At 45.0% G+C, this 13,769-nt stretch overlaps 2 long non-coding RNA genes across 2 annotated transcripts; both read left to right on the top strand.

Annotated features, from left to right (window-relative positions):
* Nucleotides 1-322: 322 nt before the first annotated feature.
* On the top strand, nt 323-7,078 carry LOC106849742 (uncharacterized). Its single transcript, XR_015805322.1, has 3 exons — nt 323-694; nt 5,160-5,295; nt 6,947-7,078. It is a non-coding gene; the product is annotated as an uncharacterized LOC106849742 (long non-coding RNA).
* Nucleotides 7,079-12,058: 4,980 nt separating this feature from the next.
* Nucleotides 12,059-13,278, top strand: LOC148222777 (uncharacterized). Its single transcript, XR_015805254.1, has 3 exons — nt 12,059-12,142; nt 12,683-12,789; nt 12,948-13,278. It is a non-coding gene; the product is annotated as an uncharacterized LOC148222777 (long non-coding RNA).
* Nucleotides 13,279-13,769: the final 491 nt, after the last annotated feature.

Raw genomic sequence — 13,769 nt, 5'->3', positions numbered from 1 at the left:
ATATCTGGTTACCGCGTCCCGCGCGCGCGGCGTTGGCCGGCGGGGCCGCCCGGGCGCCTCCTCAGCGGGCGCCGAACCAACCGCGGGGGCCCCGCGCTCAGCCCCGGCCCGCCGCCGCTCCCGGTGCGCTCGTGCCTCGTTTTGTTTATTTGTTTGTTTGCGCGTTTGTTTGTTTGCTTGGCGGCCGCTGCCTCCACCGTGTTTCGTGCTGTGGTGTGCTTCCCCCCCCCCCCGCCTTCGCCGCTCCTCCCTCCCCCGGCGGTGGTTCGGCCCTTCAGGTGGCGCTCCCGGGGAGCCCCACGTGGTTTCCCCGTCCCGCCGCCCCCGCGGCTTCCAGGCAGCGCCGGGGGCGGCACCGGGGGCACCCCGCGCTCCCCGCCCCGGGCTGAGCCCCCGCGGGGCTTGTGGAGTCCCCGCTCGCCCGCCCAGCCCAGCCCGGCGGGAAGCGCGGGTTTCGGCCGCGGGTGTTCGCGTACGCCCCCGCACCTCCGCCCCCCGGCGCGGTTCTGCCTTTGCAGAGAGCCGGGACGTCAATTCCCGACCTCAGGAATAACCGGGAGAATGCAGAGGGGAAATAAAACCCGACAGGAAAAAGCCGGGTTGCGGATGGGTTTCTCTGGACTCGTCCTCCAAGGGGAGGGGACAGCGACGGCCTAATTTTAGACAGTGTCCCAGTATTGCTGTGGAAGTGCAGGTTAGTTGGGAGGGAAAATAAGGGCTGGAACCGAAGGATCGCGGTGTAGGAGAAAAGTCTCTGCTGGCATGTTCCCCTCGGAGCAACAGATGGGAGCTGTCTGGTTCGCTGGAGCCGCTCTGTGCGAGCGGCGTTCCAGGGCAGAGCGCTGATAAAAGGGATTCGTTTTCCTTACCTTGCCCCGCACACACCCTTCTCTCGGGGTGATGGGGATTTGGGACGGCAGACAGGCAGCTATCTCTGGAATAAAGTGCAGCAGCTATTTGAGGACAGACGGTGACAATACGGGGTGGCACAGGGACCGCAGGGCTGTACTTGTGTGTTTGATTGCCAACAGTGCAACAAGTGCTCCTTACCCTTCCAACGGGAGGCTGTTACCTGCTGTTCAGCTTTTTGTCAGTGCAGAACTGGGTCTGTCAGCTTCAATCCCTTCTCACGATATGTGAAGCTAACAAACTTAGGTCTAGTTTTGAGAACACACTTTCAAATTCTCCAGTGCTATTTTTTTCCTGGATATAATGACATAATTACCAGTTACCGTATAGGAGGGAGTAGTGAAGCAGACAGAAACAGCAGCAGCTGTGAAAGAAAAGTGAAGGTGCAGCTCCCCTCTTTGAAGTAGTTGGGGTTTCTTTCTTGTGCGTTTTTCCCTGATGTTCCCACCTGACTTTGGCCGCACGGTGGGCACTGGTGTTAACTGGAATGATGGAAATAATACACACAGTGTGTTAACGGTTTGTGGCACAAAATGCAAAGCTTGAACTGGGAGTTTGCTCTGTGCTGCTGGTGTGTGCACAGCCTTAACAGAGGCAGCTTCTCTCTGGGCTGCAGCTAACTCGAACTTCAGCTGCATAAACTGTTCAGCCAGACAGCACTAAGTTACTGCACATGCATAGGAAAATCTCTGAAATTCATTAATGCAGTGAGCACTCAAAGCAGTTGTTTAATTCCTTTTTAATCTTTACGTATAAGATAAATAGAGACCAGTGAGTGACTGTTCCGGCCCCAGAGCCAAGGGGCATCAAATGAAACTGGCAGGTTCAGAATAAACCAGAGAAATGTCTTCACAGAACTGTGGCTCAGCGCTGGAACTCCCTGGCAAGGGTGGGCTGAGGGAGTTTATCGTGATTGGATGAATTCACAGAAGAGAAATCACTTCAGGTCTGTGAATCACGGAACATCTACACTGGCTCTGGAAATCCCAGAGCTGCAAATGACTTCTGCCTGGGGGGGCATCCCTGGTTACTGTGCCTCCCTAGGGACCCACTCCTGGCCTCTGTCAGAGATGGGTATCTCATCGGACCTCATGTGGCAGTCCTTGATGTGTTACAACCCCCGGAGATAGCCCATAAATGATCTCCTCTGTGTCACCCCGCATTTTTTATGTTTATAAAGGGCAAGGAAGAAAATCCAGAAATGCAAGACTTGAATTCGAAGTCATTTATTGTATACAGTTGTTTATTTTGAAATAAAATATTTTAAATATTTCCAAATTAAGTGAAAAATGGGGAGGTTGTTTGTGGTTTCTGGTACACAGGAAGCCATGGGATTAATTTGCTGTATAGACAAATACCACTAATAAAATTTATTCTGATTAACTTTGTGTATTTAATTGTTTAATTGGTTGTGTTGTTTTGTTTTATCTTTGGGGTTTTCTGCTGCATGTTTCTTTTGTCCTAGAAAGCAAAGTCCAGACTATGAGGAACATGCTCAGTGTAGCTTAAACGACTCTTTATTACAGATTTGTATAACCTGTAAAACTGCCTTTGGTGCCCACTGATATCAATGCAAGGTTTTGATTAGCTTCAGTGAGGGTTGGATCAGGCTGGAGGGATTAATTGCATTTAATTTTTTTTCCCCTCCACCCATTTCAGCTCTGTACTTCCTTCCTCTTACAGAGGCGGGGTTTCAGGAGCAGACATTCCAGTTTGCTGGAGACGTGTAGGAGCTGAGGCCCTGTAGCTGTGGGGGACACTCATTAGGTTAATTGCTGCTCACTGGAGGTTATTTGGTCCAGGCTGCAATAGAGAGTCAAGGTGAAGCTTGTGAAGGTTGTGGGGAGCTGGAACTGAAAATCAAAAACAAGAGCTCTGGGCTGCTCCCAGGGGATTTTCTGCCTAACTGGGGACCTTAGGGGGGACTTGGCTGAGATTTCAGTCCCAAGTTCAGAACCTGAGACCTTCAGAGTGGAGCAGATCCAGAAGTGGAACCCATGGATAATGATCCTTCATGGCCATTAGCCAAGGAGCTGGGAATTCTGGTGGCTATGCCCTGATTTATTAAACACCTATTAATTCCGGGCTTTTATTCCCCCTTTCCTGACGTCCTTAAGAAAATATTCCTTTGGTAGGATGAAGGAGCACTTCCTGACCCAGGTACAAACCAGAGCCATTTACATGGCTCAATAAACAAACTTGTGGCTAGGAATTGCCAGTCCCTGCCCTGTATTTCTGAGAGGCCGATGCATTGAGCAGCAGTAATGCACATTTTGATTTATAAACTTCTCTAATCAATCAATAGAAGCCTGAGTGAGGCAATCAGATAATCTGAATAATTAAATGGCCTTTCAGGGATAAATTAAAATTTCTTACACACACCACATCCGTCTAAATTATATTTGGTGTCCAGGAATAAATGGGTTTGTTGTTTTGTTTCACTTCTGCATCTCAAATGCTTTTGACTTATTTCAAAATCATTTGGACAAAAAAAAAGGAAAGAGAAAAGGATAAATGTCATCTTCTGATTTATTTTTATATTGGAAACAGTGCTCACAGAAAAAAAAACAACTTTTTCCCACATAGTATTATTTCGTGTCTATTAAATATTTCAAGATATGATTGATATTGATGTGACATGTTAGACTATTTTCTTTTTCTCCTCCTCAGAGAAGCTTCTGTAACCTTTTTATTATTTTTATTCTACAGAAAGTTTTTATATAGATTTTTTGGCTTTTTTTTTTTAAAAAAAGGACTTCACACTTTCTAAATGTGATATCCTTCTTCACATCTTAAAGTGAATAAAACTGGGAATTGCTGGATTTTCACACACTTCTTTCCACTTGCTTAAGGAATTACTATAGACCAGATTTCTCCAACTGGGGGAGACAAGAGTTTGAGGAGTCAGAAAGCACAAGTATTTTTCTGTTATTTACTCCATCCAAGCATGGTAAAAGCAGGTGGGAGTGAGAGGGTACAAGGAACAGAGTTTCCTTAGGCCAAGTGGAAGTGAAATCATTCCCGGGTTCTGCTGGTCCCAGTCCCTTGCCGGTTCCTCAGGGCGTGTTTGCGTCCTGGGTTCAAGTGGGTCCAAGTCTGCAGCACAGCACAGGCGTGGCAGAGCTGCCACCTCATCCACCCCCGGCTTCCGTGGCCTCTCCTCCTGCTCTTTGCTCCCAGCAGGACTCCTGTGGCCAGGTGGAGATCCAGGAATTGTGTCTGAAATAAAAACAAATCAATACATTTGGGGACACAGGGGAAAGGTGGGAATGCATAGGCTGGGGGAAGAGTGGGACTCACAACTTGACGTGGAGGACCCTGGAACCAAAACTCGAAAAAAGCCCAGCCGGTCTTGAGCGAGTCTTCATTTTGCACATGAAAAATGCTCTTCAGAACCACAGGCACTTGTAAATGAATATCGTGTCCATCTCCTCCACCCTCCATTAGTCATCGCATAACCAAGCCATACGCACTTAGTCCTTTTCATCTTTCTTCTTGTCAAGCCCTTTAGCCTGTCCCCCTCACCTACTCATCCCACCAATCATTTTAATTAATCTCTGAATTTCTTTGAAACTAATAGTTTGTGGAATGGGCGAAAATGAGTAGGTTAGAGAGACAAGATTGTGAATGATGGAGGTGGGGCAAAGTTAGGAGGCTTTGCTAGACCTGTTGGGTTACCTCTGGGGCAGGACAGCAGTGCTGTAAACACACAGAAAGGCTGCAGAAGTGAGGGAAGAACCACTAAAAACATTTTCCATTTTCCTAAGAATACTGCCCGAGCAATTCAAACCCTGGATGTTGATGTGCAGCAACAGCTGAATGAAAGATGTGATAAAAAGTGGATGGGATGACCTCTTCACTCAGTAGTTGTACTAAATTTCTCACTATTGTGCTATAGAGGATTTCATTGCTCACTGCAAGTGCTCAGAAATATATTTTCAAATAGGTAATGAACTTTATAATTTTTTATTCAAACACTTGTATGTATTTTTAAATTTTTGATCAAACCCCTGAGCAAGTAGAAGTTAACCACATTGTTTAGGGATGAGTCTGAAAGGAGCCCCGGGGCCTTGCTTCCTGTGCCTTTTAGAATCCTACAATGGCTGGGGTTGGAAGGGATCTTGAAGATCATCTTGTCCCAACCCCCTTGCCCTGGGCAGGAACACCTTGTTTTAGAAGGATGTTTGGGATGTTACAAATCTAAATGTCACACCAATAATGTCTCTGTGCTCTTTATTTCTATACCACAGTTTAGCTGGTGCTCTGGGAAATAGAGAGTTGGGCAGAGTTCCCATCCTGTGGAGCTTGCAGTTGGAAAAATCCTCTACACACCAAGAAGGCTGGCAGAGTAGCAGTTGATCCTCAGTGGGAGCCCAGAGGGGGAAGGTAAGCAGGAGAGGAGGCACTGGAGGACGGGTGGCATATGGGAAGCAGACGGCTCTGCTTGGCATTGGGAGCTGGCAGCAGGAAAAATGTACCATACAAATAGAAGCATATTGATACTGAGTGCTGGCGAGGCAGGTGAATGCCTTTGAAAAGATATTTATTGTGTTCAGGGGAAAAGATCCTGCTGGAAGTGTGCATATGTTCCCATATTACTGAGGTGGAGAACTGAAGTTAGCTTTGTGGTCTTTGGGTATTTCAATAAACAGACGGTAGTGTCAACAAAATGGATTTATTTGTGGTTGCCAGTTGTGACTGAAAGCCTCAGAATAACTGGATTCAACTATTCAGAGCCCTTGGTAAAACAGCTCCGTTTTGATTAGGGTCTCAGGACAGATACAGAGTGCTTAAATCTTTAATTAATAAACAATCTGGCATCCTGTCAAAGTTGACACCTTGCTCTGTCTTAGCAGCTGTTGGCACAGTAGGCTCCTGGCAACCTGGGATAAAGCATACTTGCAACAGGAGAAGCAGAGGAAGCGAGTCTGCATGAGACCAAAAGTGCCCAATGAAAAGCAGCACAGAGCTCTGGGATTTCTAGGGAGCAATCAGGCTTTCCTGTTTTGTGCTGTGGGCTCAGGCTTGGACACGGACAGCGAGTTCCTGTCCTGAATGTCAGCCGTGGCTGGTGGGTGACAGATGTAAGGACACCTGTCTGAACTCGGGTAATGGCTCTGACAGGAGGAGCAGCAAACAGAGAAAGCATTCAAGAGTGAAAGTAGGTCCTGCAGGTTGCTCCTTCCCAGGGATTAGTGTGGTGGAGCCTGTGGGGAAGTTTACAAAGTGCCTGCTCACGTAATTCAAATGGAAACATTCACTGTGGATGACAGTCATTTGTGTTGGAGTCATGGTGTGGGAGCAGTTGGGCTTGCCAAAGTGCCAAGGAAGGCAATGTAGGGAGGAAAGGGCATGGCCTGGGAAGGACAGTGCTTGGGAGCACAAGCAGAGTTCAAGGCTTCTGTTTTGGAGAAGGTGCTGCTGAACTACTTCTCTCCCTCTGTCCCACCTGATTAATAAACAACAACCTGATCTCTGATCCCAGCTGAGCTATCACACAGTGACGCAGCTGCTCCTCCCTGTCTGGGCAGCTCTGACCCCTCACAGGCTGGGAACATCCCAGGCTCACCCACAGCAGACCCTCAGGACAAGAACCAGGATGTTCAACCTCTCAAAATTGCTGTTCTGTACTAAAAATGGTATGCAGCTGCCAACACTAGAGCATCTCTATGTTCCCTTGTTTCAGAAGGAAGAAGAGATGGGAAATTTGGCCCAGAATCATAAGGGTCACTACCTGAGATCTTGTGTTTTTACAATGGGCTCAGGAGCACTGTTCCCATATGTGCTAGAGCAAGTCCATGAGCAGCTGGCAGTGCCTTTGGTGGATGGGTTGCTCAGCTCACAGGACTGTTTACAGCCTGTTGAGAACATATGAAACATATAAAAAGCCATAACATTTGAATATGTTAAAAACAAGTTCATAAGATCAAGGAGAATTTTCAGAATAAAAGGACAATGCTAAAGCAGTGGCCTAAAGGCTGTGATGGCTGTGAATTGAAATTCAGATTGAATTAAATTATACATTTTTTTTTAATAGGAAACAACTAGAAAGCCATTCCAGAAGTGTCTGTGTGGTATTTAGGGAGCTGGGAACCAGCTGCAGCATGCACAGATTTCCAGAGGTTTCTCTTGAGTGAGGAGAGGGCTCAGGTAAGTCATGTGAGGGAGGTGAAGCACGTGTGTTGTAAGAGTTAATGGTACAACGTAGCCTTGCTCTACATAAGCACGTTTTGTGCTGATGTTTCCCAGTTCCTGCAGCCCTGTAGGAAAAGGTGTGTGGCTGGCAGAGCTGCAAGCCCAGACAAAGCACTTCTGGGTGTGGATGCTCCCAGCCCATTGCCAGGTGCTTCAAATAGGCATTTATGTCAGAGATCTGAGGTCAGTTCAATGATAGCCAATTTCAGCCCTGGGTAATTACATAAATATTAATAAGAACAGGAGTATATTTTCCATTTATGTTTTTGGTCAGCAGAGTATTCACCTAACCTTTAAGCAGTACTGGTGGGGAATATATTTCCCTCCAAGACAACTAAGAAAACTTTAAAAGTTTGGCAAAAAAATTTATTCACCTCTTTAATATAACCTTGTGAGTTTCATGAAAAGTAATCTTATTTTCTGTATACTCAAAGAGGAAAAACAGAAGAAAGTCAACTCAAATGTGAATTGCACTCTGCCCTGCTTTTGCCTCCTTACTGAATGACCCTTAATCACCTTTAGCATCTTTGTAGCTTGATTTCCCTCCTTGTAAAATGGGCATAATGAGACTGAAGTCTTAGCAAAGCAGGCAGATCTGAGGGGAATAAATGCTGGACAAGTGTTATGAAGTATTTTTACTTTTAAAAATGCACTAAGGAATAGGTATGGAGAAGCAATGGATTTTCATCTGGAAGACAATGTAGGATTAACTTGTTGGTATAAAATATTCGCTACTGTCCCCATTTGCTTTTAGGCTATCAATCAATGGCATTTTTATTGGTTCATGAGCCTTGTAATGCATTTTGAATCTGACCCAGGACTGTGTGGAGCATATGCTGGCACTTAGATTTATGCCAGTTAACTCTCTGGTCACTCTTTGACTTTTTGGACCAAATATCTTCCAGTTGCTAAGGGCTTGCTTTTTGTGGGGGTTGTTTTGTTTTCTTTACATTCAGAGTCTCTGAAAAGCATTTGGAGTTGTTCACGTAGGAGGAATTATCACATGGCAGCTTCGCAGAAGGGGGATGCTGAGGCACAGCCACCAGCACCTCTCCACCTTCCCCACTGGTCGTTTCCTAAAGAATTAAGCCCTGTTTCTGGCAAGAAGATGACCACGTGAAACAGGGAATTCTCCGGCTTTATACCCTGAGGATGGGTGCCACAGCCGCAGGAGTGGGGAGGTGAACCTTTCAGCCCTTTGTCATCTCCACCCTATAAATCTGCCCCGGAGCTTCTCTGGCAGTTTTTACACCGGTGTTCCGTTCTAAGCTGCTCTCCCATCTAGCAATGCTTTTTAAGGAGAAGCGAGGAGCGCTCCCAGCAGATGTAAATCAGCAGAGCCGGGAGTGACGTCGGGCTCGCCGTGTGCTCGGCCGGCCCTGCTGACACAAGAGCCCGTCCTGCCTTTTCCGGCTCCCACGCTGTCCCCTCCCTGGCGCTGACACAGCCCTGAGGTGAACGGTGTTGGGAAACACATCGCTCACTCCAGCCCAGCAAAAACCTCAGTGGCTGGGCAAAGGGGAATTTGCTTCTTTTCAGGGTGTCACCACATATCCCGGGTTAAAGTCCTCGTGGAAGCACCGTGTGAGTGCCAGCCAGTGCTGTCTGTAAAAGCCAGGAGCTTCCCTGGTTTGTCCCCAGCAGCTCCTGGCTAAAAGAGAATTGTGCTGCAGCTGGAAACTCCATCAAGCGAGTCTCAAAGCATTTCTTTCATCCTCCGTTGGTGCTTAATACACCTTTACTCTGGCGGGTTAGTGCTTCCCAAGCCTTGTCAACATCGCAGCCGAACAAAGAGTGGTGTTGTGTAAATAAATCCTGTGCCTTGCAGGGTGTCACGGAGTTAATGGGAAGCCTGCAGAGGGGAGGGCGTGGGAGCAGCATGCCAGTGTTAACGTTCTGTTTTCTGCACAGGATTGCAACAGGATTGCAACAGCCCGGCCTATCTGAGCTGCTGCACGTCCCGACAGCGCGGCTCTGCTCCTGAATTTGATAGGGGTGCTGATAGAACAATGCACCTTTCTGGGAAACGGCAGTGCACAGCAGGACTTCGGGTTAAGGAAATTCTGAATAAACCATAGCAGCTTTCTTCTCAGAGTGCTGATGATTTTCAGGTGGCCCACCAGGCAACCAAACAAAAAGTATATATGACAGTGTTCAAGCAAAGCTGAAAGTTTTGGGGTAAGGAGGGGGAAAGTTGAAAATCCCATGAACTTCAGTAGCTGTACTTCTGTCTTTGTGGTAGCTCTGCGTCCTTCACTTGCTTCTTCACAGATCAGTAATCAGGGGACAATTGACGGGAATAACCCCTCAGGTAAAAATATACAGCTGCTTCTGAAACAAACAGCATTTCATATGCAAAACTGTGTGATAAAGGACCTGCTCAGGGTGCTTTTTCAGGCCCCATGGAAAATTTTACAGAGAGCAAAGTACCTTTTAGCAAGTCTTTTTCTGTTAGTTTCAAAATCCTCTCCTGCTTTTCTCTAGAATGATTTTCCCCACAAAAGGTGACAAAAACCATGAGAAAAGCCTCAGCAGAGCTTACTGCTGCCCTACCCCTTTCTCTCCCGCCCTCCTCCCCCAAACACTGGGAGCTCTCAAAAAATATTTTAGCATCCCGGAGATTAAAAACAATGTCTTTAATTTGTATTTGTCTTGTAATAGCTCTGACTTTCACCGCCTTGTCCTCCCCTTTATTGGGAGTACATGTGTGAGCACTCCCTCTAATGTTGTTTATATGCCTGCTGTCAGGTTCAATAAGCAGTTTCTTAGCAGGGCACCTTCCCACGTGAAGGAAATGTTTCCAGTTCTTGTCCCAGCTCCTACTTCCTCCATGGGCAGCATCATGATATGGAACAACAAAAATGAGTATCAGTGATATCAGTAATTCTTAGCTGATAAATGGAAATTAACTCTAGAACCCCGTGAATCTACTGGCAGCTTAGACGGGGGGCAGTTGTTTACCAGATATTTTATAGGTATTCCATTTATGTGAGTTTTACACGGTGCCTGTTATAAATTGAGCCATTTTGTTAGTAGTGGACCAGGAAAATTTTTGAACTACAGGACACCAATGCACCTCTTAGGTAAAACTGAAAAGAATGTAGTAATCCATTGAAGGATTCTCTATGTAAATAGGAATGTCGCTAAAGAGAATCAAGATAAAGTGTAAATGTGAGCAATTGCTCCTAAGACAAAGAAATATTGGCAAGCAGCCAAATGGAAATTGGAAATTTAAATTTAACTAGTTTTATGCCAGTAAATCATGCTGGTAGAGGCTCAGTCTGGTCAAGTGAATGGCAAACCCACAGGTAACTTGCAGGACCAAGGATTTCCCCTTCATGAATGGTGTAGATAAGTAAAATTTCCCACAGCAGAAAAACACTTTGTAGAAGCAGCCAGATTTTCAGCTTTGAAGTAGAAGAGATACTTTCATTTTCAGTATCTCCATTAGAGCTTCTTTTTGCAAGACCAGGAGTGTGAACTCTTGTGTCTGAGCCAAAATTCCAACCTAAGCAGAATGTACTCATCTAAATTTCCCTTTTGGTTTCATTTGGCCAAGGTATTCCTTGGTGTAGAGTTGCTGTGTACTGTTACAGCAGTTGCTGTGTTGGGAGCTTGGGAAGGCGCCCGCCTGGAAGAGGTTACATAAAACCTAAACCATAATGTGCTCAGAGAAACCCCTGAGTGTGATGATTAAAAAGAGAAAACGATTAGGGAAAACACATCAAAGAGGCTCAGTGAGAGTCCTAAAAGGAAAAATACTGATTATATTTGTTTTGCTTTTGTCTTTACATGAGGTAAAAGGCGTGTGGTGTGTCCTGGGTCGCCACCCTAAGGGGTGTGTACTTAAAGACAACAGAAGCAGACTCCAAGGCTTCCATGGGGTTTATTTTGGTTGCAGGGCTGGGGAGATAAGATATAATTGTACCATATACATAGTGGTGCTATCAATCTGATGGATTACCCTTCCCATACACCCTGAGCACCTTGCCTACCCTCTGCTGCTAATCTGTGTCTACCAGGAGAACTTGCTTTCTGACCTTTCAAGAAACTTTCAACTGTGATTTTTAAAACAATCGTAGAAATGTTTTTCTTTCTCAAAACGTGCGGTTCCTCTCTCTGGTGAAAGCATTCAGAGGCATCAGATGGGTAGCATTGATTGCTAAAGCTGGCATGCAAGTTCAGTTCAATAAATTGTGAATCTTAGGGGCTAAAATTGTTTAGAATTCTACTCTGGGTCTGGGAGTAAGAGTAGACATTTATTGATAGTCCTGTTGTTCACACTCCACTGATTCTGTTATTTTAGAACAGTGTTAGATTCACTTTTTGAAGTTTTTTTAGACTTGGTCTGACCTGGGAACCAGGTTAGAAAAGGTTTGAGCTAATAAAATATGCAAAATGTGGTTTTAGGACTCTCCTTTAATGTGGAAAGAGGAAGAAAGGTTTTAGTCAGTTATAGCAAATCCAGTAAGGGAACTGTTTACTTAACTCTCACAGTTATTTATTTTAATTTAACTTCTCAGAAGTTTTCAGCTGGGTTTAGTTTATGTGGGCTAAGAAATTAAAGAATGGTTTTTACTGATATGTGTTTTTCAGTTGTTACTCTGATTTCTTACAGCCGTTTTCTTTTGGACATTCTATACGGTAGATCCCAAAAGTGAAAGGAAAATCACTGAAGAGGGTTTTGGAAATGGAGAAATATAAAATACAAGGAGTAGGAACATACTGTGTTGGTTCCAGTTGGGTGATGCACAGATTTTGCTGGTTATGCATATTTGACTTTGGCCTTGTTAGAGACTTCCTAAATTTGGGTCCAAGCTGCTGGACAAATTGTCTTGTTCTTTATGATTTTGCACATAAAAAAGAGGCTGTTTGGAACAAAACATTCCAAGTGAAAGAAAGATCCTTGCATTGTCCTTATATCCTCCTGCCATCTTTTTTTGTTTGCTGACACATGAAAATCCAGCTGTTGCCCTGGCTCCTTTGGGACTCTGGAGAGCAGGAGGTGAATGGGCCAAAGGAGAGAGAACAGAGAAAGGTATTGGAGCAACACTTGCCCTCACACCTTACAGGCCCAGAGAACTTTTCTCTGTCTGGGATGCCCTGTCCTGGTACATTGGGTACAGACTTTTTGTTCAGCCTGGGAGTCTAACCTTTTTTCCCTTCTGGAAAGAACTAATACAAAATCACTCTGTTTGCATTACCAGTAGACCTGTATTCATTTAGTTTTGATCTGATGCTCACAAAACATCAGAGCTGTTTGCAAAGCTAATAGCAGCAGTAATGACAAAAACAGCAGTGCCAAATATCTTTGGTCTTGCCCTTTTTCTTCTCCTTAATATCAAAGCTAAAACCATGGTCCTGATTTATATGCAGGATTACTGCTGTTAAAGCTATATAATAATACATCTGAAGCCTAGCACAGTTTATAAATGCACAAAACATGTAACTTAATAGTTATTTGTGCTGAATCTTTTATTTTCCTGCATACTCTGTCCTACCTTTGTTACTGAGGGCACTAATGCTGCATTAATGTAAGCAGAAACAGCTGCATTTATCTTCATTTTATTCTCCCAAGTCACAGCAACGTGCTGGAACGAGAGCCATTGTCTGGAGCAAACCTTCTGAAAGTCTTTTAAGGGCATCCATCTGGGCAGACTTCGTGGTTACAGAAGGGCTGATGCTGTAAGTATTCATCCCACTAATGGTCTCATTGATTTTTATTTACACTCTTTGTAGGTTGCCCAGAGTCTCAGTCTGAGTAAGAACTGCAGAAGATGTGCTGAATTCAAGAACTGCAGGCATGTGTTCAACTAAACCCAGGTTTCTGTATCTGTTTTTAGGGTGCTTGATCGAAGTGGGGCCTTGAGAACAGCCTGTTCTCTCTGCAGAGAAGCAGAGAAGTGCAGTTGGTGAGCAGTGTTAAAAAACAGGTGCAGAAGTTTGAAAATGTTGATCCAAATCCCATTATTATAAGTAGTAGGGAAATGTCATGACTTACTGAGATTAAACAAAGACCTGCTTAGAATCTTGTGACTTCAGCTCATAAATGGATTTCATCACTCATTACAGCTGCATAAACAAATGCATGTGGTACATATGCATGTTTTGTTTTGGGAAGTTGCTGTTTTTAAAGTCCCCTCAGAATTTTGTTTTTAATTGCTCCTAATGAGCCAACACTCCCTGGTTCTGGAGCAATGCCTTGTGTACCTGAGCAGCACAGCCCACTCATTGCTTTTAAAAGGGAATAAAGTTTCCCAGCCTCTCTCCCCTTCTGGCAGCTGAACTGCTTTGGCAAGCAGGTTATTTTAAAGGAGAAATTTACAATATGAAACCTGGTGTCAAAACTTTTATTCCTTTTATGAATGTAGCCTTGCCCTGGTGCTCCTTTGGAGCTGTGGAAATGTAATCCCAGCCCAGTCAACAACTGGAGAAAGTCCAACACAAGTTTGAGCTCAGACTATGTTTGTCACATATTTAGTATATTTAATGTATTTCATGTATTTAATTCATGTAATTTTTCCTGTTCTCTGTGGCCTCGTTTCTCTAGGAATCCTAGAAATGGATGCCCTGTGATTACCCAGGGGAAATTAGTACTTCCCCCATGTTCTCTTGACAGTATGTTGCAAGTGGGATGTGGCAAGAGGAATCCAAGTTTTGGGCTT

This window comes from Sturnus vulgaris, chromosome 9 (genome assembly GCF_052056855.1).
Source record: "Sturnus vulgaris isolate bStuVul1 chromosome 9, bStuVul1.hap1, whole genome shotgun sequence".
NCBI classification, from domain to species: domain Eukaryota; kingdom Metazoa; phylum Chordata; class Aves; order Passeriformes; family Sturnidae; genus Sturnus; species Sturnus vulgaris.
This window is presented reverse-complemented; position numbering and strand designations above follow the sequence as displayed.